At 47.3% G+C, this 22,461-nt stretch overlaps 1 pseudogene across 1 annotated transcript in view; it reads left to right on the forward strand.

The window, feature by feature from the left end:
- The first annotated feature begins 9,568 nt into the window (after nt 1-9,568).
- Nucleotides 9,569-22,461, forward strand: part of LOC309550674 (WD repeat-containing protein 43-like) — a 41,286-nt pseudogene continuing 28,393 nt past the window's right edge. Inside the window, exon 1 of the transcript in view lies at nt 9,569-9,649. The product of the transcript in view is annotated as a WD repeat-containing protein 43-like (transcript). The remainder of the gene's footprint in view (nt 9,650-22,461) is intronic.

Genomic DNA, 22,461 nt, shown 5'->3' on the forward strand with positions numbered 1-22,461 from the left:
AGCTACTTCTCACATGCCTACGAAACGCGTTGAACCATATAGAATGTCCTCTGCTTTCCCTTTTGATGTTCACAGTCTGTATTAATTTTATATATAACAGTCTATGTAATGTTTTTATCTAAGATTATAATAAAATTTTGAATTTTATATCCACGTGTGCTCACTGCTAAGCCAACCATACCCTTTAAAGTCCATCTTAACCAGATCCTCTGTGACCATTGATCCTATTAATTTCACAGTGAGATTCTTGTTTTCTTCATTTCTTCAAGTTTATATGGATGTGGGTATCAGATGTGCATTCTTTGGTCATTTGCAGTTTCTGATATTTTTACATGTTAAAATCTATTAGCGTAAGCCAATATATTGTAAATATATGTACCGTATATATTTTTTTCCCTAAATTTATTGGAAATATATTTTTCTTCCATATGGGTGGGATTGCTTTCCCAGCAATGTAAGAAGCATAGAGGATACTTACCTTTTTACAAGCAGGGTGGCAGGTCACAGCAGGACTTCGCAGACTGGAATTTACATGAAGGCTTTCGATGTCCGATCTTGTGGTCAGGGCCGGTACGGGGGGGGGGAGAGGCACAGATGCCCTGGGTGGAGAAACTTACTGGAGGAAGGGGGGCGCAGCCGCAGGTGAAGTGGCGGCAATGTTCTGCTACAATCTGGCTGGGCAAGTACACTGGCCGTGCTACTGCTTCATAGCTACAATGCTGTGCCGAGTGCGCTAGGACGGACCAGCTCTTCACTTCCCTGTCAGGCACAGATAAGCAGAGTATCTCCGCCTGACAGGCGCTTCCTAGTCCCCACCCAGCGTGAGGTCACTGAGAGGCTGAACGGAGGCGGGATGGGAGAGGAGCATAGCGTGCTGCTGCTTGTCGAAGCTGGGACCTGCAGGTGCGATCTAGAAGAAGAGGAAGCATGTGTGTATCACACAGCAAGTAAGCAGATTGCCATCTGCAGATTCATTTAACTGTTTGTTATTTGTAATATGCAGCATGAGAGGGTTAATGTATTACTTATGCATCAGTGACCAGTGGCAATATATTAACCCCCTCATGCTGCATATTACAAATGCCATTGATAATTAACCACTTGCTGACCCGCTGCAGTATATCTACTGCAATGGGGTGGCGTTCTGTCAGATTACCGCTACCCATCAGATTGTGTAATAGAAGTGACGTTCTGACATAAAACACTTACTGTGCATGCGCTATGCGTTCCAACATGGGTTCCATGACGGGTAGCGGTGATCTGATAGAACACCCATGCAGACATCTTACTACACCCAGCTACATCTTGAATTTCAAAGTCATTTTAGCAATAAAGTGAGCGTATGTAAATAAATATAGTATATTGATATCCGTGATGCTGTTTTGATTTTACATTTTAAAAGAAGCTGGATGCCAACAGTACGAAGGTGGCGGAGACCATAAAGGTGCCCCCCGCACTGCTCAGCATTAAACCTTAATGCTTTCAAAATTAAACATCCAAACAGCATCACCTTATATATAGTCCATCCATTGCCTTCATGTATATTTACAGCATTCTATATCTGTCTCTAGATCTAATCTGTTGGATCATTGGCGGGGCTCTGCCTACTGATCACTTCTATGGATTTCCATATGGATATGATGGACATGGGAAGGTCCCCCAACAATCTCTGTTCCCTTTATCTGGGGGTGTCTATAAGATACGGATATTTTATACCCAACCACCTACATGTTCTCCTACTGATATGTAATCCTTCATGAAGGCAATGTGACCCCCTTCACTTTATATATTCTGTATGCAAGAATGTGTACTTACTGGTCCGTCTCTATCATGGCAGATTTCCATTTGGTTCTTCAATGTTTCCAATTCTGCTTTTCTTTCCCGCACTTTCTTTAGCAATTCTCTCTTCCTTTCTTTTGTTAAAGTCTTTCCCTCCTTTTCCCATTCTTTTTTCAGTGCATACGCTTTTAATAAAAGCTTTTTCTCTGTTTTCTTATCCACCACTGCATTCCCTGGCAGACCCCTGCTTTCCTCTGATTTCAGGATCTCAACCTTCGATCCTTCCTCTGTTGCACAATCTATTTTTTCTCCACTCATCTCTGCTTTCCTAGAATGCTCTCTTCTCCTCTCACTGGTTTTATATCTCTATAAACATAAAAAATAATTTAAAAAAAGGTAAGTAGAAGTTCAGATTGTAATTTCAAACTTCACTCAAAACATTTTCTTTTAGATTTAGATGTAGTAGTGGGTGGAGCTTAAACTTTTCAGAGGCTTTCCTCGTCTTCTATATCCTGCCTGAGAGTTTCCCACACTTCCTGTCATCTCAGGAGGAAAGGAAGTGAGGGAAAGTCTACCAATGAAACCACAGTAAAAACACCAACTGAGGTTCTAACCCTTCCCCACTCTACCCTAAACCTAGAATTCTTATAAAGAGTTTCTGATCCTTTCAAGGAGGAACATTTAGAAGGTCCTAAATAAGAGCGGGACTAATTAGGGGCGGGGCTACTATTTAGACGTGTGTGGGGTACACATATTAGATACGGGCGCACGCACCCTAATGAAATCAATCATTTTGGGGTCATCATTCTTAGTTAGTTCTGTTAATGTTTTATTACACCCATGTGCCTTATAATTCTCTTCAGAGCGGGCCCTGCCAGATAGGCTGTATGGGGCCCCATGGTCTGATGGGGGCCCTAGGGGCAGGCATGCATAAGGGCACATTTATGCAGGAAATCCATGATTGGGTCACACATATTGGGTATGGCCACACACACCTTAATGACATCAATCACTCTGGGGGCCGTCATTCACAGCTAATTCTAAACTGATGGCCTGTAAAGGCTTTCACAGCGCCACCTATGGAGAATTTTGGGTAATGTAGTTGTCAAAGAAAGCTGCCAGTGAGAGTTCAGCTGGAAATGGGCTTATGTACTGGGCGGGTGTATAATTGGAAGTAACGGCATCCTCTGAGGCTCAGTTCACACTGGGGGGGCTTCAAAGTTGCCCGAATCTGAAGCCGTCCCGTACTTCTTTAACCACTTTACCACCGGAGGATTTTGCTGTCTTACATCCAGGCCACTTTTTGCGATTCGGCACTGTGCGATTTTAACTGACAATTGCGCGGTCGTGCAACGCCGTACCCAAACAAAATTTACGTCCTTTTTTCCCAACAAACAGAGATGTCTTTTGGTGGTATTTGATCACCTGTGCGATTTTTACTTTTTGCGCTATAAACAAAAAAAGAGCGAAAATTTGGAAAAAATAATATTTTTCACATTTTTTTTATATGAAATTCCCCCCCCCCAAAAATTTAAAAATCTAATTTTTTTTATAATTTTTGGCCAATTTGTTTTCTGCTACATATTTTTGGTAAAAATAATCGCAATAAATGTATTTTGATTGATTTGCGCAAAAGTTATTGCGTTTACTAACTAAGGGAAAGATTTTTGTTGTTTTTTTTTTAACGAGTAATGGCGGCGATCTGTGATTTTTTTTTTTTTTGCGGGACTGCGACATTGCGGTGGACAGATCGGACCCCTGACTGACATTTTTGGGGGTACCAGTGACATTACTACAGTAATCAGTGCTATACATATGCACTGTTACTGTAAAAATTACACTGGCAGGGAAGGGGTTAACTTTATTGGAGAGGGAGGGGTTAATGTATGCCTGGTGCTTACTAACGTGTGTGGGGGGAGGTGACTGAGTGACACAGGGACAGATCGCATGTTCAGCTATGCTGAACACTGCAATCTGACCCTGCCTGGAACTTAGGAGATCCGCCCGCTTTGTTTACACAAGCGGGCAGATCTCCAGACTCGATTCCCCCGACAATCGGGAAGAGCAGCGGCGATCACCGCCTCTCCTCCCCTGGCCCGACTCCCGCTGTGTCTGAAAACAGCGGGAGCGAGCCTCCGGCGGCGCGTGCGCACCGCCCACAAGGGGAGGAGTCCAGCGACGTAGGTCTACGTCGCTGAACGATAACGAGCCACATTGCCACAGTAGCAGCAATGTGAGCGGTCGTTGTGGTTAATAGAAGTCAATGCAAGTCGCTCCCAAGTAGTGCAGGAACCTTTTTCTAAGTCGCTACGATTAGAATGCTTCCATTGCACTGAATGGAATGTGACTTGTCAGGGGACTAAGTCGCCCCCGTGTGAACCGAGCCTAAAGCCCCGTACACACGTAGCGATTGTCGGCAAGTAAATATTCGGCCGCCGAACGATCGACCGATTTTCGGCTTGTTAGTATGATGCTTCCGACAACCGACGGCGACTTTTCACCGAACAGAATCTGGTGTGCAGGCATTATAATTTTTGTTGGCCAACACCAGAATGGCCGATTGTTCGCCAGTCCGTACAGGATTTGGCCGACAAACAGCCGATTAGCAAGACTGGGCATGCTAAGAAAAGAAAAAAACACACGGAAAGTTAACCAACACATGACATCACTTCTGCAGTCGGCTGTTGTTGGCCGACAAATTTCATGTGCAGTCTTTTGCAGTTTTCAGCCAACAGGACAGCACCAGACAAGACAGCCGATCGTTCGGCCGACATTCGGTACGTGTGTACGGGGCTTTAGTCAGTGCAGATAGATACAAATCAGCCAATCCTGGTATCAACAGCTGCAGAAATTTGAATTTAAATCAGATGTACACAAACTGGGGCCATGAAAACCAGAGAGGCTTCATTCACAAAGCTATAAAACAAGGCTGAGGACCTTCATATGAGGCAGCTGGCTGCAATTTTCAAATATCATTGGGCTCGGCTGAAAATAACTGCCACTTTCACCTGCCACTGGAAGCCATCTTTCAGTGAGCTTTCAGGATTAAATTATAGAGAAACCAAAACCTCCTATATACTATATATATATATACGTAATAAATCTGATATTTAAGATTTACTAGAAATAAATGATATTTAAAATCCTCTATACCACTGTATATACATAATCAATATATTAACCAATTAAATCTATTAATCTATCTTGTTATGGAGATTATTACCAATCTGATATGTAACATGTAAAACCCTCCCTGTAATATCAATGCGCTCCAATAACAATGATCAATAATCTGGAGGGATTTTCTTTCCCATCAGATTTATTAAATATTTTATATTTATTTTAAATATTTTTGTAAATTAATCAATAAAAGAGATGAAGAGAATTGTGGGAAATGTGTGATGTCAGATTGTTCTGTGTATGTTGGGTGGAAATCTGTCCCAGGACTCAGGAGAGGAGAGGAGGTGAACCTACCTTTGCGATGCTCAGGAAAAGATGACACCCAGCAGGGGGTAAACAACTTGTTATGGTAACAAGGTAGGTATTTGATGGTATATACGGTAAAACTGTTATGTTATGTAATGGGAGCTGATATTATGGTAAATACGGTAACTATAGTGGGACATTCCAGAAATGGGAGAGGATTGGGGGTGATTGATAACGCACAGCGGCGTCCTGGTTAATCTTATAGCGCAATGACTCCTCTGTCTTCTCTATGATTGGCTGCACTTTGCTGGCTCAGGGTCTAAATAAAGGATTTATCATAAAAAACTGTCATCTGCAGCAGCCAATGAGAATTCTGCAGACACAGAGGGTGGGCGAGGACTTGTTGCTATGGTCACCATCTGTGTGTTGGGATTTTATTGATCATCTATTAGCTGTCATTTAGTGGAGGAGGGGAGAGGATGGCAACATGTCGTCTCATTGATCGCTCACCAATGGTGAATTATAACTCCTCCCAGTTATGGCAGCCACATCCAATCCTGATGGACTATCCATGAAGAGACGTGCAGAACTCCCGTCCACAGGGGCCAGGCTCCGCCCACTCCCATAGGATTCCTCTAGATGGAGGATGGCAACCATGGAGACATGGTGGGATCATTCTGTCCGCTCCAACACCTTGTCCATAGGTGGCCCTCAAGGGCCGGAGCTGTTAAGGGTTTTTTATAGAATAAATGAATGCAGAAATCTCGCTGTCTCCACCCAGAATAGAAATAAAAGTTATAGATCAGAGATTTCTTCATTCATATTTAGTGAGAAGTGTTTACAGAATGAAGCCATAAGAAATACCATGTTTTCACCGCAGGTTACATTTGGTTACCATGGTTACTGAAAAAAGCCATAAGAAATACCAGTTTTCACTAAAGCTTCCCTTTTACATTTTGTTGCCATGGTTACAGTGACCACCCCTGCCTATTTATTTACTAAGTTCACCGATTACATAAAGCGGCCCCTGCAGTGTTACATAGATGGTGCTGTTTGTAGAAATATTGTTTATTACAAATGTCAGATCTGTCGCCCTTTCCTGTCCCCCTGAAGCCTGGCTGAATAACTCCCAATATTTACATCTCAGCTTACTTCCAGGACATGGGCTACAACAAAATGGCCACTGAGCGCAATTCTGTGAAGACAAATAAAGTGTTGATCTGTTTTGCTGTTTCGGTGGCCATTTTGTTGCAGCCCAGAGTATGAGAGGAAAAGGGTGACAGCGGAGTGTGAATCCTGATGGGGATGTGCCTCCGGGAAGAGAGCGCACTGTACATGGGGGATTTCCTATGAGGAAGCGTGCTTGTTTCTGTGATTTGGGGGACCAACGACTGCCATGTCCTAGAAATAGGACTAATAGTACTGGTGTTGGAGTGCTGTATAGTGGTACTGGTATAAGGGTACTGGTATAGGGGTAATTGTAGTACTTGTGTAGGGGTACTGGTAGGGCTGGTGTCTGATAGTACTGATGTCGAGATACTGGTAGTTCTGGTTTAGGGGTACTGGTGTAGAGGTACTAGTAGTATTGGTATAGGGGTACTGGTGCTACTGGTAGTACTGGTGTAGGGGTACTAGTAGTATTGGTATAGGGGTACTGGTAGTTCTGGTTTATGGGTACTGGTGCTACTGGTAGTACTGGTGTAGAGGTACTAGTAGTATTGGTATAGGGGTACTGGTAGTTCTGGTTTAGGGGTACTGGTGCTACTGGTAGTACTGGTGTAGGAGTACTAGTAGTAATTATATAGGGGTACTGGTAGTTTCATACCTTTCCAACTTTTTGAGATGGGAATAGGGGACACCTATAAGCAAAGGTATGTAGCCATAGGACAAGCCCCCTCATAGTATAGGGGTACTGGTGGTACTGGTGTCGAGGTACTAATAGTACTGGTGTCATTCTACTGGTAGTACTGGTAAAGAGGCACTATGAGGAACTGGTGTATGGGTACAGGTAGTACTGGTATAGGGGTACAGGTAGTACTGGTATAAGGGTACAGGTAGTACTAGTATAGGGGTGCTAGTAGTACTGATTTTGGGGTACTGGTAGTTCTGGTGTTGGAATATACTGGTAGTACTGGTGTAGGGGTACAGTTTTTACAATTTAATCTTTTTATTATTTTTTTTTTACAATTAAATTGTTTAATATTTATTACAATTCTTTTCTTTTAATTAGCCCTGTTGGGGGGGCTTTGGTTAGATATCAGGAGTCTAAACAAACCCCTGACATCTCCCCTTTGGGACAGAGAAAGGGAAAAAGGACACAGATTCTGCAGTCCCTTTCTCTGTAGCCTCAGCTGCTTTGAAGATGAATAAACAGAGACAGAAACTCCTCCCCCTTAATAAACGGAAGCATAGATAACAGGTTACGATGCTTCAGTTATGAGTGGACAGTCAGTGATCACTGACTCTGCTCATTTAGAAGAAAGAGTGTCCAGTAAATGACACATTTACCGGCCCCTTCCTCCGCTCCCCATCCTGACAGATCTGGGATGAGATGGGCCTGAGGAGCACAGACGGGGTTGGAGGAGCACAGAGGGGGTGGAGCAGCACGGGGGGGCTGGATGAGCACAGAGGGGGCAGAGGAGCACAGAGGGGGGGGTGGAGGAGTGCAGAGGAGAACAGAGGGGGGTGGAGGAGCACAGTGGGGGGGCGGAGGAGCACAGAGAGGGGGCGGAGGAGCACAGAGGGGGTGGAGGAGCACAGAGGGGGGTGGAGGAGCAGAGAGGGGGGGCGGAGGAGCACAGATGGGGGCAGAGGAGCACAGAGGGGGGGCGGAGGAGCACAGAGTGGGTGGAGGAGCACGGGTCACCAATCACCCAGACTGTCACATTTCACCATCTATGTTTCATCATCCATGGGTGTGAGGTGGGTCAGATCACAGTGAACGGATCACCCTCTCCATCTACTGGACTGGATCACTAAGACAGAACAATGGACGGATCACCCTCTCCATCTACTGGACTGGATTACTAAGACAGAACAATGGACGGATCATCCTCTCCATCTACTGGACCGGATCACTAAGACAGAACAATGGACGGATCATCCTCTCCATCTACTGGACCGGATCACTAAGACAGAACAATGGACAGATCATCCTCTCTATCTACTGGACTGGATCACTAAGACAGAACAATGGACGGATCATCCTCTCCATCTACTGGACCGGATCACTAAGACAGAACAATGGACGGATCATCCTCTCTATCTACTGGACTGGATCACTAAGACAGAACAATGGACGGATCATCCTCTCCATCTACTGGACCGGATCACTAAGACAGAACAATGGACGGATCATCCTCTCTATCTACTGGACTGGATCACTAAGACAGAACAATGGACAGATCATCCTCTGCATCTACTGGACCGGATCACTAAGACAGAACAATGGACGGATCATCCTCTCTATCTACTGGACTGGATCACTAAGACAGAACAATGGACAGATCATCCTCTGCATCTACTGGACCGGATCACTAAGACAGAACAATGGACGGATCACCCTCTCCATCTACTGGACTGGATTACTAAGACAGAACAATGGACGGATCATCCTCTCCATCTACTGGACCGGATCACTAAGACAGAACAATGGACGGATCATCCTCTCCATCTACTGGACCGGATCACTAAGACAGAACAATGGACAGATCATCCTCTCTATCTACTGGACTGGATCACTAAGACAGAACAATGGACGGATCATCCTCTCCATCTACTGGACCGGATCACTAAGACAGAACAATGGACGGATCATCCTCTCTATCTACTGGACTGGATCACTAAGACAGAACAATGGACGGATCATCCTCTCCATCTACTGGACCGGATCACTAAGACAGAACAATGGACGGATCATCCTCTCTATCTACTGGACTGGATCACTAAGACAGAACAATGGACAGATCATCCTCTGCATCTACTGGACCGGATCACTAAGACAGAACAATGGACGGATCATCCTCTTTATCTACTGGACCGGGTCACCCTCTCTATCTACTGGATCGGATCACTAAGACAGAACAATAGACAGATCACCCTCTATATCTACTGGACCAGATCACTAAGACAGAACAATGGACAGATCATCCTCTCTATCTACTGGACCGAGTTGCCCTCTCTATCTACTGGACCGGATCACTAAGACAGAATAGACAGATCATCCTCTCCATCTACTGGACCGGATCACTAAGACAGAACAATGGACGGATCATCCTCTCCATCTACTGGACCGGATCACTAAGACAGAACAATGGACGGATCATCCTCTCTATCTACTGGACTGGATTACTAAGAAAGAGCAATGGACGGATTACCCTCTCTATCTACTGGACCGGGTCACCCATTCTTTTCGTTGTCAAACTGGGGAAAGACTGAACCCAAAGTGAGTGAAGAAGTCAGTGAAAGGTGGAGGGGGGAGCATCAGGGTTTGGGGGATGTTTTCTGCAGAAGGAGTTGGGTCTCTTAGCCACCTAATGCCCGCGCTATCACCAAAAGACAGCTGTAGTGCGGGCCGAAAATGCCGGGAGGACGTACCTGGACCTCCTCCCGTGGGGCGCACGCCCTGTCATTACCAAGTCCTTGGGACTCGGCTGATCACAGATCCTGGCCCTTTACCATGTGATTAGCTTTCAGCCAATGACAGCTTATCATGAGATGTAAACAGAAGTTGTCATCTGCTTTTTTTCCCCCCTTCAAGCTTTAATAATAATGCCGATCACCGGCTTCTGTAAGAGGAACATCGGTCCCACACTGTCCCTACCAGTGCTGCTAACCAGTGCCACCTATCAATGCTCAGCAGTGCCCATCAGTACTGCTAATCAGTACCCACCAGTTCCACCTACTCGTGCCCATCAGAACTATAATCAATGCCCACCAATGCCACTTATCAGTGCTGCCAATCAGTTCCTAACAGTGCCTCATCATCAGTGCCACCTACCAGTGTCTATCAGTGCCAGCTATCAGTGCCACCTCTCAGTGCCCATCAGTGCAGCCACATAAGTGCCTCCTAATCAGGGGAGGGGCTAGAATCCCCATCTGCTGTTAACCCTTTACTTGCAGGGGCTTTTTCTGTGCATGCGTGTTTTAATGTTTTAATCGTCTTTTAATCACATTTATTAAAAGTTTCCATTATCATAAGCCCTTTGTGTGTCCCGAAAGGAAAATGGCAGCCTGGTGCCTCTTGTTGGAAAGACTGAAAGAGACAAATATGGCGTAATTAGGATGAGGGCCCCAGAAGACAACAGAACAGGATGAGCCCAGCATGGCCTCCAAACAGCCCACCCCCTTCTGTCCAAGCAATAAAGAACTCCAGTTCCCCATCCGGCCACCAGTCACTTCCAATTCCTATCCAATCCTGCTCTGGAATAAAGGCATTTCTAATTCCAGGATTGGATGGCTTCCAGCCGGCTATGGTGTGTGTCTTAGAATGGAGCACGCATCATGAGCATAAATGGAAGAACTATGTAGCACTGTCCCCGTAGGACTTGCTGTGTGATGACCTCTTGGGCCTCCTCTGATTACTTGCAGACGGTCACTAGGGGATTTGTCACACATTCATCCTTACTCCTGTTTGCTCGTTACTCAATAAACAGTCCAGGGGATTTGGTTTTGTATTTATTGTGGAACTTGGATGGGAGAAGGGAATAGTGGGATACTCCAACAGAACTATATACAGGAGATAAGGAGAACTCTCATTTGGTCTCACCAGGTTATTTGTGGAAGCAGTCACACTGCTTTAACCACTTAAGCCCCGGAAAATTTTACCCCCTTCCTGACCAGGGCCTATTTTGCGATTCGGCACTGCGTGACTTTAATGGACAATTGCACGGTCGTGCGACGCTGTACCTAAACGAATTTGATGTCCTTTTTTTCCCACAAACAGAGCTTTCTTTTGGTGGTATTTGATCACCTGTGCGATTTTTTTGATCATGCGCTATAAACAAAAAAAGAGCGACAATTTTGAAAAAATAACAATATTTTTCAAATTTTTTTATATGAAATTCCCCCCAAAAAAAAGTAAAAATCAAAATTTTTTAACATTTTAGGCCAATTTGTTTTATGCTACATATGTTTGGTAAAAAAAATCGCAAAAAGCGCATTTTGATTGGTTTGCGCAAAAGTTATTGCATTTACTAACTAAGGGAAAGATTTTTGTCATTTTTGTTGTTTTTTTTTTTTAACGAGTAATGGCAGGGATCTAAACAAGCAAAAAATTTGGGGGAGCATACCCATGTATTTCTAAAGATGCTGCAGCTATGAACCAAAAGATGTGTATATTAAAAAAGAATAGCGCGCTATTCTTTTTTAATAATGGCAGGGATCTGCAATTTGTTTTGCGGGACTTCGACATTGGGGCGGACAGATCGGACCCTTGGCTGACATTTTTGACACTTTTGGGGGTACCAGTGACATTACTACAGTAATCAGTGCTATACATATGCACTGTTACTATAAAAATGACACTGGCAGTGAAGGGGTTAACTTTATTTGAGAGAGAGGGGTTAAGTGTGTCCCTAGGGGCGTGTTTCTTACTGTGATTGGATGTGGCTTAATGTGTAAGAACAGAGATCAATGGTCCTACATAGTAGAACCGTCTGATCTCCATTCTTACACAGGGAAGGATGACAGGCGGCTTTGTTTACATTAGCCGCCTGCCTTTCTTCCGGTGTAACGGACGATCGCGAGTGCCCGGCGGACATCGGGTCCGCCGGGCACACGCGCGGGGGGTCTGTGACCGAGCGGGAGCGCGCCTCCGGTGGCGCTCGCTCGCTCCCTAGAGCCTCACAGGCTAGCGACGTAGCCCTACGTTGCTTTGCCTGTGAGGGGCTGACCGTCACGGTAAATAGTCGTGCGGCGGTCAGCAAGTGGTTAACCTTACTGCCACTGTATGCAAGAATTAACTCCTCTTGCTTTCTCTAGCAGCAGACTTGATGCAACTACATTATCTTCAGGACACACTCTAGCATCCCCTTGACTGACACCCGTCCACTGACTCTTCCTCTGAAGGGATGGCCCTCACATGACCGGCCCCATGACACAGATCTGTACTCTGTACAATCAGATCCTTTCCAGTGTCTCCCTTCCAGTCAGCTCTGCAGGATATCTGGGTTCAGCTCCTATCGGACTTTCAGGCGCTAAAGGTTGACTACCAGAGGATGCATGACAGCTTCTAAAGAGGAGGGGCAGCCACCAACCCTCTGTCCAGGACCCCGCTCTCCAGTCAAAGACCCTGAGCACGTGTGCATTTATACAGTCACCCAGCATGCACTGAGGCACTTTCCTCTGCCAATCTCCAGGGCTGTAACAATGCCGGTGTTCCGTGAGAATTACCTACCCGTGAGAAAAACCTACCCCTCGTCACTTCCGGTACTCGGCACTGTATGTAATGCAGCGGGTACATTAAAACAGCTGGGCTGCAATACAAATCATCTCCGCTCCTGTCCCGGTCACTTCCCTGATCTCGGATAGTAAATATAAAAGCGGCGGCGGGTGTATGAAAAGATAAATCACGGAGCCGAAAGCCGCTTTTATATTTACTTGCCGAGAGCAGGGAAGTGACCGGGACAGGAGCGGAGATGATTCGTATTGCCGCACAGCTGTTTTATGTAAGCACCGCGTCGGTAGGTTTTTCTCACGGTACACCGTGATCGTTTCATACTAGTGCGCATGCGCACTAGTAAGCTCCTCTGTTCTTGCATCACGTATCCGGGGCTCTGAGCATGCGCAGTGCTGCGCTGCTCAGCTCTTTCTGGCCGGAAGTGACGAGGGGTAGGTAATTCTCACGGGGTAGGTAATTCTCACGGAACACCGGTGCTCTCATTTGTCAGGTTTCCTCCCACTGTCAAATATGCCTCCCTATTGGACCAGTGTGAAACATTTCAGACAAGCTGAGCTGCACCTGAGCACTATGAGCAGACCCTACCAATGGATCCTGCTCTCTGGTAGGCAGAGAGCAATCTGAAATTACCCGGCAATTTTCCTGGTAAGCAGAAAGACCCAAAAACTATACTCTCTTCTAGCACCTACCTAGGAGGGTGCTACAACTACATACAATACTAATCCACTTGACCTCTTGAAGATTTACCCCTCCCCCCCTCATGACCAAACCATTTCTTGCTATACATCACTGCGTTACTTTAACTAGTAATTGCGCAGTTGTGCAACGCTGTACCCAAATAAATTTATGTAATTTTTTTGCACAAATAGAGCTTTCTTTTGGTGGTATTTGATCACATATGATCATGTTTACTTTTTTGCGCTATAAAAAAAAAAAAAAAAACAATATTTTTTACCTGAGCTTCTCCCATTCTTTGGAACTCTCTACCCCAATCTGTCCAACTGTCCCCTAATCTATCCATCTTTAGACGATCCCTGAAAACCCTTCTCTTTAAAGAAGCCTACCCGGCTACTAACTAATAACACTGTTTCACTTGCTCCATCAGCTCATCCCCCACAGCTATTGCCTTTTGTATCAATTGACCCTCCCTTTTAGATTGTAAGCTCTAACGAGCAGGGCCCTCTGATTCCTTTTGTTCCAAATTGTAGTGTAACTGTAATGTCTGCCCTCATTTTGTTAAGCGCTGCACAAACTGTTGGCGCTATATAAATCCTGTATAATAATAATAATATCTTATGCTATAAAACATATCCAATAAAAAATGTAAAAAAAGACTAATTTCTTCATAAATTAAGCCCAATATGTATTCTACTACATATTTTTGGTAAACAATAGTCTACAAACTATGGTGTGTATATATATAGATATATATATATCTATATATATACTGCAATTTTTATTTATTTATTCTTTTTATACTTGTAATGGTGACGTGTAGCAGTAAATCTACTATAGAGTGGTCCTGAACTGGTTAAATACGAGATATAACACACATGAACATTCACAGAATATTACATATTATCCACTTAATGACCGCCCACCGCCTATTTACGTCGGTCCTTTGACGCTAAATACCGGGGTTATGGCAGCAGATAGCAGATAGCTGCCATAACCCTGGTATTTTTAAAAACGATTGGCTTTCAGATATGGGTGGTCCCAGGGGCGGATTTGCCGTTGGATGATCTTACGGTGCGACGGAAGAGGTGCCCCCCACCCTCCCGGTGTTTTCCCCGCTTACCGGACCCGCCGGTAGCGGGGAAGATGATCCGGTCCCGGATCCTCTGAGACAGGAAGTCGAGTGAGTGCAAGATGGCCCTCAATATACTCTATGGTTTTGGAGGACCGGAGCGACGTCAAACGTCGTTGCCTAGCAACCGGTTTGAAGGGCCGATTTTTTTTCAACACTTTTTTTTTTTTCCTTTTTTAGTGTAGTTGTGAGGTCTTTTTGACCCCAGATCTCAGAATAAAGAGGACCTGTCATGCCTATTTCTATTACAAGGGATGTTTACATTTCTTGTAATAGGAATAAAAATTATCACATTTTTTTTTTTTAAACGGTATAAAAATAAAATATAATAAATAATATAAATAGGAAAAAAATGAATGCGCCCTGTCCCCATTAGCTCGCGTGGAAAAGCGAACGCATACGGAAGTCCCGCCCACATATGTAAACGGTGTTCAAACAACACATGTGAGATATTGCTGCGATCGTTAGAGTGAGAGTAATAATTTGAGCCCTAGACCTTCTCTAACTCTAAGCTGGTAACCTGTAGAAATTTTTAAAATGTCGCCAATGGGATCTTAAGGTACCAAAGTTTGTGGCCAATCTGCGAGCATGCGCAATTTTGAAGAATGACATGTTGGGTATCTATTTACTCGGCGTAACATTATCTTTCACATTATGGATAAAATTGGGCTAACTTTACTGTTTTCTTATATTTTAATTAAAAAAAGTGAATTTTTTCCAAAAAAATTGCATTTGGAAGACCGCTGCGCAAATACGGTGTGATAAAAAGTATTGCAATGATCTCCATTTTATTCTCTAGGGTCTCTGCTAAAAAAAAAATATATAAAGTTTAGGGGTTCTAAGTAGTTTTCTAGCAACAAAAAACTGAATTTTTGTAAAATCTTACCTGTAAAATTCCTTTCTCTGAGTCCTCCGACAGTCGCCGCCTCCTCTAAGTCATCACTGTTGGGTATTGACTTCCCCTCCGCAGGAGTAGCTAGGCATAAAGACTTAGTCAAAAGAACAAATGCATTTGCATATACAGTACACACCCATGGGGGCTGTCCCATCTGGTCAATACCCCCCCTGCAGTGACCACTCCCAACTCCGTTTGGTAGCATAGCAGTAGGTAATAAGAACCCCAAAAGAGGGACGGGGCGGCGACTGTCGAAGGACTCAGAGAAAGGAATTTTACAGGTAAGATTTTACAAAAATTCAGTTTTCTCTTACGTCCTCCGACAGTCGCCGCCTCCTCTAAGTCATCACTGTTGGGATGTCCCAAAGCAGTATAGACATGAGGGGTGGGAGACGCAACCGTAGAAAAGGCAACGCAGTACCCACATCAGAGAAAGGAACCTTACACGCACAGTAAGAGAACCTCTGGGCAACAGAAAAGACAATGCTCAACAGGAGCAACAGCCCAGGAAAGCAAATACCAACAGCCAGGGACCCATAAAAAAACAAGGGTCCTTCATGGCACTGCCGCACTGAGAACCTTGCGGCCAAAGGAGGCATCAGCCGATGCCAGAACATCTACCTTGTAGAATTTGGAAAAAGTGTGCCCCGACGACCAAGTCGCAGCCTTGCACACCTGGGCCACCGAGGCCCGATGCCAATAGGCCCAGGACGCACTCACAGATCTGGTAGAGTGCGCCTTAACAGGGTAGGGTGGAACCCGTTCCTTCAAAGCATAAGCTTGTTCAATGGTCTGTCTGATCCATTTGGCAATAGTCGCTGCGGATGCAGCCATGCCCTTCCAAGGTCCCTCAGGAAGGACAAAGAGGGAATCCGTCTTCCGAAAAGATTCCGTAGATCCATAGAGGAGGTTTTTCTAGCCCTGACAAGGGTAGGAATGACCTCAGAGGAGAGACCCCTGTCCCTCAGGACCTGGGTCTCAACAGCCAGGCCGTTAAAGCCAGCGACTGTGAAGCAGGATGGAAGATCGGACCCTGAGACAGGAGATCTTCCCGCATTGGCAGCCGCCACGGAGGCGCCACTGCCAGGTGAACAACGTCGGCGTACCAGGACCGGCGTGGCCAGTCCGGCGCCACCAGAATCACCAGGTGCGGCTCCAAGGCTAACCTGCGGAGGAACCTGGATAGCAACGAAATCGGAGGAAAGGCATACATCAGACGATACTGATGCCAAGGGGCCACTAACGCATCCGAGGCGTCCGCCAGCGGATCGCGCGTTCTTGCCACGAACCTTTCCACCTTTCGGTTTAGCCGAGATGCGAACAGATCCACGTCCCACAACACAGCATTTGGAAGACCTCCGGGTGTAGGGACCATTCCCCCTGGTCCAGGGTCTGGCGGCTCAGATAGTTGGCCTGCCAATTCTCCACACCTGGAATGTGGACTGCCGAAATTGCCGGGACATGAGTCTCGGCCCAAGACAGAATGTCGGACACCTCCCGGGCCGCTCGAGCACTACTGGTGCCCCCTTGGTGGTTGATGTAAACCACCGCGGTAGCATTGTCCGTCTGTACTCGGACAGGACGGCCCTGAAGACGGTCCGACCACTGGAAGAGTCTTATCGCTCGCAATTCCAGCACATTTACCGGGAGGGAGGACTCCTCCTCCGACCAAGTGCCCTGGGCAGACAGGTTGCCCAGGACTCCACCCCAGCCCGACAGGCTGGCATCCGTGATAATCACCGTCCACACCAACGGACGGAAGGACTTGCCTTCTGCCACCGACGGGGACTGGAGCCACCACAGAAGAGCCAATCTGGTCTGACAACTCAAGGAGACACTCCGATCCAGGGACTGAGGTAGTCTTTCCCACCTGTCCAAGATCAGCGCTTGGAGAGCCCGCGTGTAAAACTAAGCAAAGGGTATCGCCTCAAAGGCGGAAACCATCAATCCCAGGCCCTGCATACAGGCCCTGAGTGACGAGGACAGGCTGTCCCTGAGGGACCTGATCTCGTCCCGCAAAGTCCGGAGCTTGTCCTCCGGCAAGAACACCTTTGCCTGAGCAGAGTCCAGAATCATTTCCAGGTAGGGAAGACGAAGCGATGGAGACAACGTCGATTTCTGAACGTTGATGGTCCACCCGAACTCCTGGAGCGTCTGTACTGTAGTGGACAGATCGCGCACCAGGTCCTGGCTGGCACGTGATCTCAGAAGTAGATCGTCCAGGTAACCCAAGACCGCAATGCCCTGAGCCCTCAGCAGGCCCAGAACCGGCGCCAACACTTTGGTAAAAACCCTTGGTGCCGAAGCAAGACCGAAAGGTAACGCCACTAACTGGTAGTGGTCCTCTGCGATAGCAAACCGAAGGTACCGCCGATGATCCTCGAAAATGGGGATGTGCAGGTACGCATCTTTTAGATCTATCGAGGCCAGGAATTCTCCTGGACTCAAGGAGGCCACCACCAAACGGAGAGACTCCATACGGAACTTCCGAACACGCACAAATCAGTTCAGCGCTTTCAGGTCCAGAATAGGACGCACTTTGCCCTCCTTTCTGGGCACAGTGAATAGATTTGAATAAAACCCCCGAAACCTGTCCCGATGAGGCAACGGGACAATCACCCTCTGAGCAAGAAGGTCCTGTACCGCTTGGTGCAGGTCCTGCAGACGCCCCGGAGGCAAATGAAGATTTGAGGGAAAGAATCTGTCCGCCGGCCGGGAAAGGAATTCAATCTTGTATCCCGATCGAATGATTTCTAGAACCCACCTGTCCGATATCCGGAGCAGCCAAGGTTGGAGGAAACCGCGCAAACGTCCCCCCACCCCTGAAACGGGTGAGGGCGCCCCTTCAGGCAGAGACGAACTGACCCACCGAGCCGGCATTGCCTGACTTCTGCTTACCCGCCCAGGGCTTCTTCTGACTGCCCTGGGCCTTGAAGGGCTTGCCCTTGGATTGGTTCCGAAAGGCATGAAAGGACCCCTGAGTGGATCTAGGCGCAGAACCCCACTTGCCTCGAAAGGACTTGTTCTTCGGGTTCTGGGGCAGCAAGGTGCTCTTGCCCCCCGTGATGCCTTTACCAGGGTATCCAACGTCTCGCCAAAATGGCGAGAGCCAGCATAGGGAAAATCAGCAACCGTTTTCCGCGAGGACTGGTCAGCCGACCAGCTCTTCAGCCATATTAGTCGCCGGTTAAGTACCGTGACACTAGAGAGGCGTGCTACTAAAGGGGCCTCATTCAAGGCCGCATCACACATACATGATTCCCTGGTGGATTTGATCCACCATTTCCAGCCGGGCAGGCGGAACATCATCAGACACAAGGTTGCTCCTAACCACCTTCGTCCAATCAGCCACCACCTGAGCCACCAAAACGGACGCGAAAACGGGTCTGAGCAACGAGCCCGCCACCTTATAGGAATGGCGGGCCAGAGACTCCAACCACCGGTCCGTGGGATCCCGGAAAACTGGGGTATCCTCAGAAGGAACCAAGGTAGCCTTGTTTAACACGGCTACAGTGTGATCTACCTGTGGAGGCACACACCATCGTGATTCCGTAGCCGATGCAAATGGATAAAGCAATTTGAACCGACTAGGCACCAGGAATGGACGTTTTAACGTGCACCACATTTCATTAACAGTGTAATGAAACTCAACTGGGCAGGGAAAAACCTGCGCCGACTTGCGGGTCCTGTGCGTACCAAATGAGGACACAACGCCCGGAGGACAGGGCTCATCCTCCAAATGTAGAGTTTCCTTAACCGAAACAATTAATTCATCCATGGTCGCCCGCTCTTCAGGCAACCCCGGGGAAGAGGTATCAACCCCTTCCACCTCTGCCTCCCCCTCAGACCCCAACAGGTCCAAGGATGAAAGAGACCCTGAAAAGGGCACGCTCGCAGCAGCAGCCATATCACCATCTGAATCAGAGGAGAAAGACAATCTGGGCCTCTTTTTAGCAGCACGTTCAGCCATCAGCATTTCCATATTTGACACCAAGGTCGCCACTACAGCGGCCAAATCAGGTCTCAGAGGGGCCACAGGAGAACTGGGGACCCCCACCAGAGCTGGGAGGAATTTGCTGTTCTGAGAATCCATTGCTCAAGGTGAGAAAAAAACAACAGTGCAATAAAGTTAGTACTGTCCCTTTAAGATCGCTGCGGAGTGCGCATCCCACCGCTTCAGCTACAGTGACAAAGACCCCCAAACAGGAGAGAGAAAACTGAGCTAGAAATGAAAATACAGAAAGATATTGAGAGCAATAACCTGCAGAGCCCCGCAGAGTGTTGCCACTGAGTGTCCTGCTTCAGAGGAAAAGGAAGCGCTGCTAGAGTAGGCTGAACTTATAGGCTGCATGACTCAGGTAAAATGGCTGCCCCATAGGATTGCATGGAAGGCTCCGCCAAAATGGCCGCCAGACATGCGGTCGGAACGATCGTTTGGCTACCGCAAAATGGCGGCGGATGGCGCCAAAAACAGCATGTAGATTGCCCATAGAGAAGCTAAACATGCCTGCCCATACCTAAAATGGCAGACCGCGCGGTTTTACCCCGCTGCGGCCGCCACACACACAGTCTGCACCCCCAACAAGCACCGAAGTGACACAGGGAAGGGGACCCCCAAAAACATACAGCACCGCAGCGCATGCACAAGCGATCCCCGCAGGGACCGCATCAGGGAGTCACACAGGTACAGACATGGGGGGGACACAGCAACACAGACTGCCACCCCACACAGAGGCCCCATACAGATGTACTTACCTGTACCAGATGGCGTGGGGTGCCTCTATGAACGGAAAGCCGTTGTCCTCATATGACAGGGAGTGCCGTTTGCCAGGGACATGACACTGCAGCATCGCAGATGTGTCCTGTGAGGTAGCCACCTCACGGCTTCATCCCTGCTGCGAACAGGGATGGGTCGTTCATAATGCCAGGACGAACCACGGCTGAACGCTCGATGGCGGGCTGGGGGTCCATCTGACCCTCTGCCCTGGAGAACCAGGGTGATCAGTCCGAATCCCAGCTCCACAGGAATCCATCTTCTTCCGAAGAATCGACTAAAACTAAAGCTGACAAAATAAACAGCTAGTGAAGTAAGAGAAAACTGACATTTTCAAAAGAAAATCAAATAAAAAAGATTAGATAGGCTGAGACTGTAGCCCCAGCACAGGGAAGCCTAACTACTCCTGACGCTAGGCAGAAAGAAACTGAGTTGGGAGTGGTCACTGCAGGGGGGTATTGACCAGATGGGACAGCCCCCATGGGTGTGTATATGCAAATGCCTTTGTTCTTTTGACTAAGTCTTTATGCCTAGCTACTCCTGCGGAGCGGAAGTCAATACCCAACAGTGATGACCTAGAGGAGGAGGCGACTGTCTGAGGACGTAAGAGAAAAACTGGTTTTAGCTTGTAAACACCAAGTTTCAGAAATAGGCCCGGTCCTTAAGTGGTTAAATACTGTGTAACGGCCTTTTCAGTTATGTTTTGATGTATAATTATGGAACTAATGGACTTCTACAGTTAAGTGGAATAAATCTACACAAAGTAGCGTGACCTGAATAGTAATATACATATTAATTTGGTGTGACGTCTGTCATTATCTTGTTTACACCCAGGTGGGGGTTAATGTCTAAAGATTTTATCAGTGGATTTATCCCCGATATAAACCTCAGTGTTTCTCCAACATGGATATCAGTGATTGGAGAGTGATAAGGAATTGATAAGGAGGTCAGGTTACTAGATCAACTCTTGCAACATTGTTCAGTAACATCTTCATAGTAAATAATAGGATGACTAAGTGGATCTTCCATTAAGATAAATCAATGATATTCAAAACAGACGCTCTTACCCTTCATATGAAATAAGGTGTCCCTTAACCACTTGCCTACCGTAGGTAGGTGGCGCTGAAGGGCACTAATAGGCAGCACTCATGGGCACTGATGGGCCCTAATAGGTGGCAATGATGGGTGGCACTGAGGGGCAATGATAGGCACTGATAGGTGACACTTATGAGGGGGCACTGATAGGTGGCGCTGGTGAGCACTGATAGGTGGCAGTGGTAGGTGGCGTTGGTGGGCACTGGCAGATGGCACTGGTGGGCACTGGGAGATGGTGCTGGTGGGCACTGGTAGGTGGCACTGGTGTGTGACACTGGTGGGCACTGGTAGTTGGCACAGGTGGGCACTGGTAGGTGGCACTGGTGGGCACACTTTGTCCTCTCCTCTTCGGGACCGATATCCCTCTGACAGCAGCCGGCGATCGTTTTATTTTCTCCTCACACTGACAGTGTGAGGAGAAAAAAAACAGCTAATCGACTGCTGTTGTTTACTTCACATGATCAGCTGTCATTGGCTGACAGCTGATCACGTGGTAAGGGGGCGGGATCACCCCCTTACTCTGATCTGTGATCAGGCGAGTCTCATGGACTCACTGATCAAAGAGCGAGCCGGGCCGCTGGGCAGGGAGCACGCAGGCCGCTCGTGCACGGGACGACGTCAATGTATGCCCTCCTGGCAATTTAGGTCCGCGCTGTGGCTATAGCGCGGGCGCCAGCAGGTTAACTGCTTGCCGACCGCCGCAAGTAGATTTACTGCGGCGGTCAGCCCCTGCCAGGCAGAGTGACGTTAATTAACGTCACTAGCCTGGGAGGGTCTGGGGAGCGAGCGCGCGCCCGCGGAGGCGCGCTCCCGCTCCCGCGCGGTCACGCACCCCCCCGCGCGTGTGACCAGCGGACCCGATGTCCGCCGGCCACTCGGCGATCGTCGGGGGAAGAGGGAGAATGTCAGGCAGATTGTGTAAACAAGCTGCCTGTCATTCTCCTCGCTGTAAAGACACTGATTACACGGATCTAGTATGTAGATCCGTTGATCAGTGTCCTTACAGCTAGAGCCACAGCCAATCACAGTAAGAATCACGCCCCTAGGGACACACACAGCCCCTCCCTCCCAAATAAAGTTAACCCCTTCACTGCCAGTGTATTTTTACAGTAACAGTGCATATGTATAGCACTGATTACTGTAGAAATGTCACTGGTAACCCCAAAAGTGTCAAAAATGTCAGTCAAGGGTCCGATCTGTCCGCCGCAATTTTGCAGTACCACAAAAAAAATCACAGATCGCCGCCATTACGCGTTAAAAAAAAAAACAACAAAAATGACAAAAAT

This window comes from Pelophylax lessonae, assembly GCF_965119305.1.
Source record: "Pelophylax lessonae genome assembly, chromosome: 3".
In the NCBI taxonomy this organism is placed as follows: Eukaryota; Metazoa; Chordata; class Amphibia; order Anura; family Ranidae; genus Pelophylax; species Pelophylax lessonae.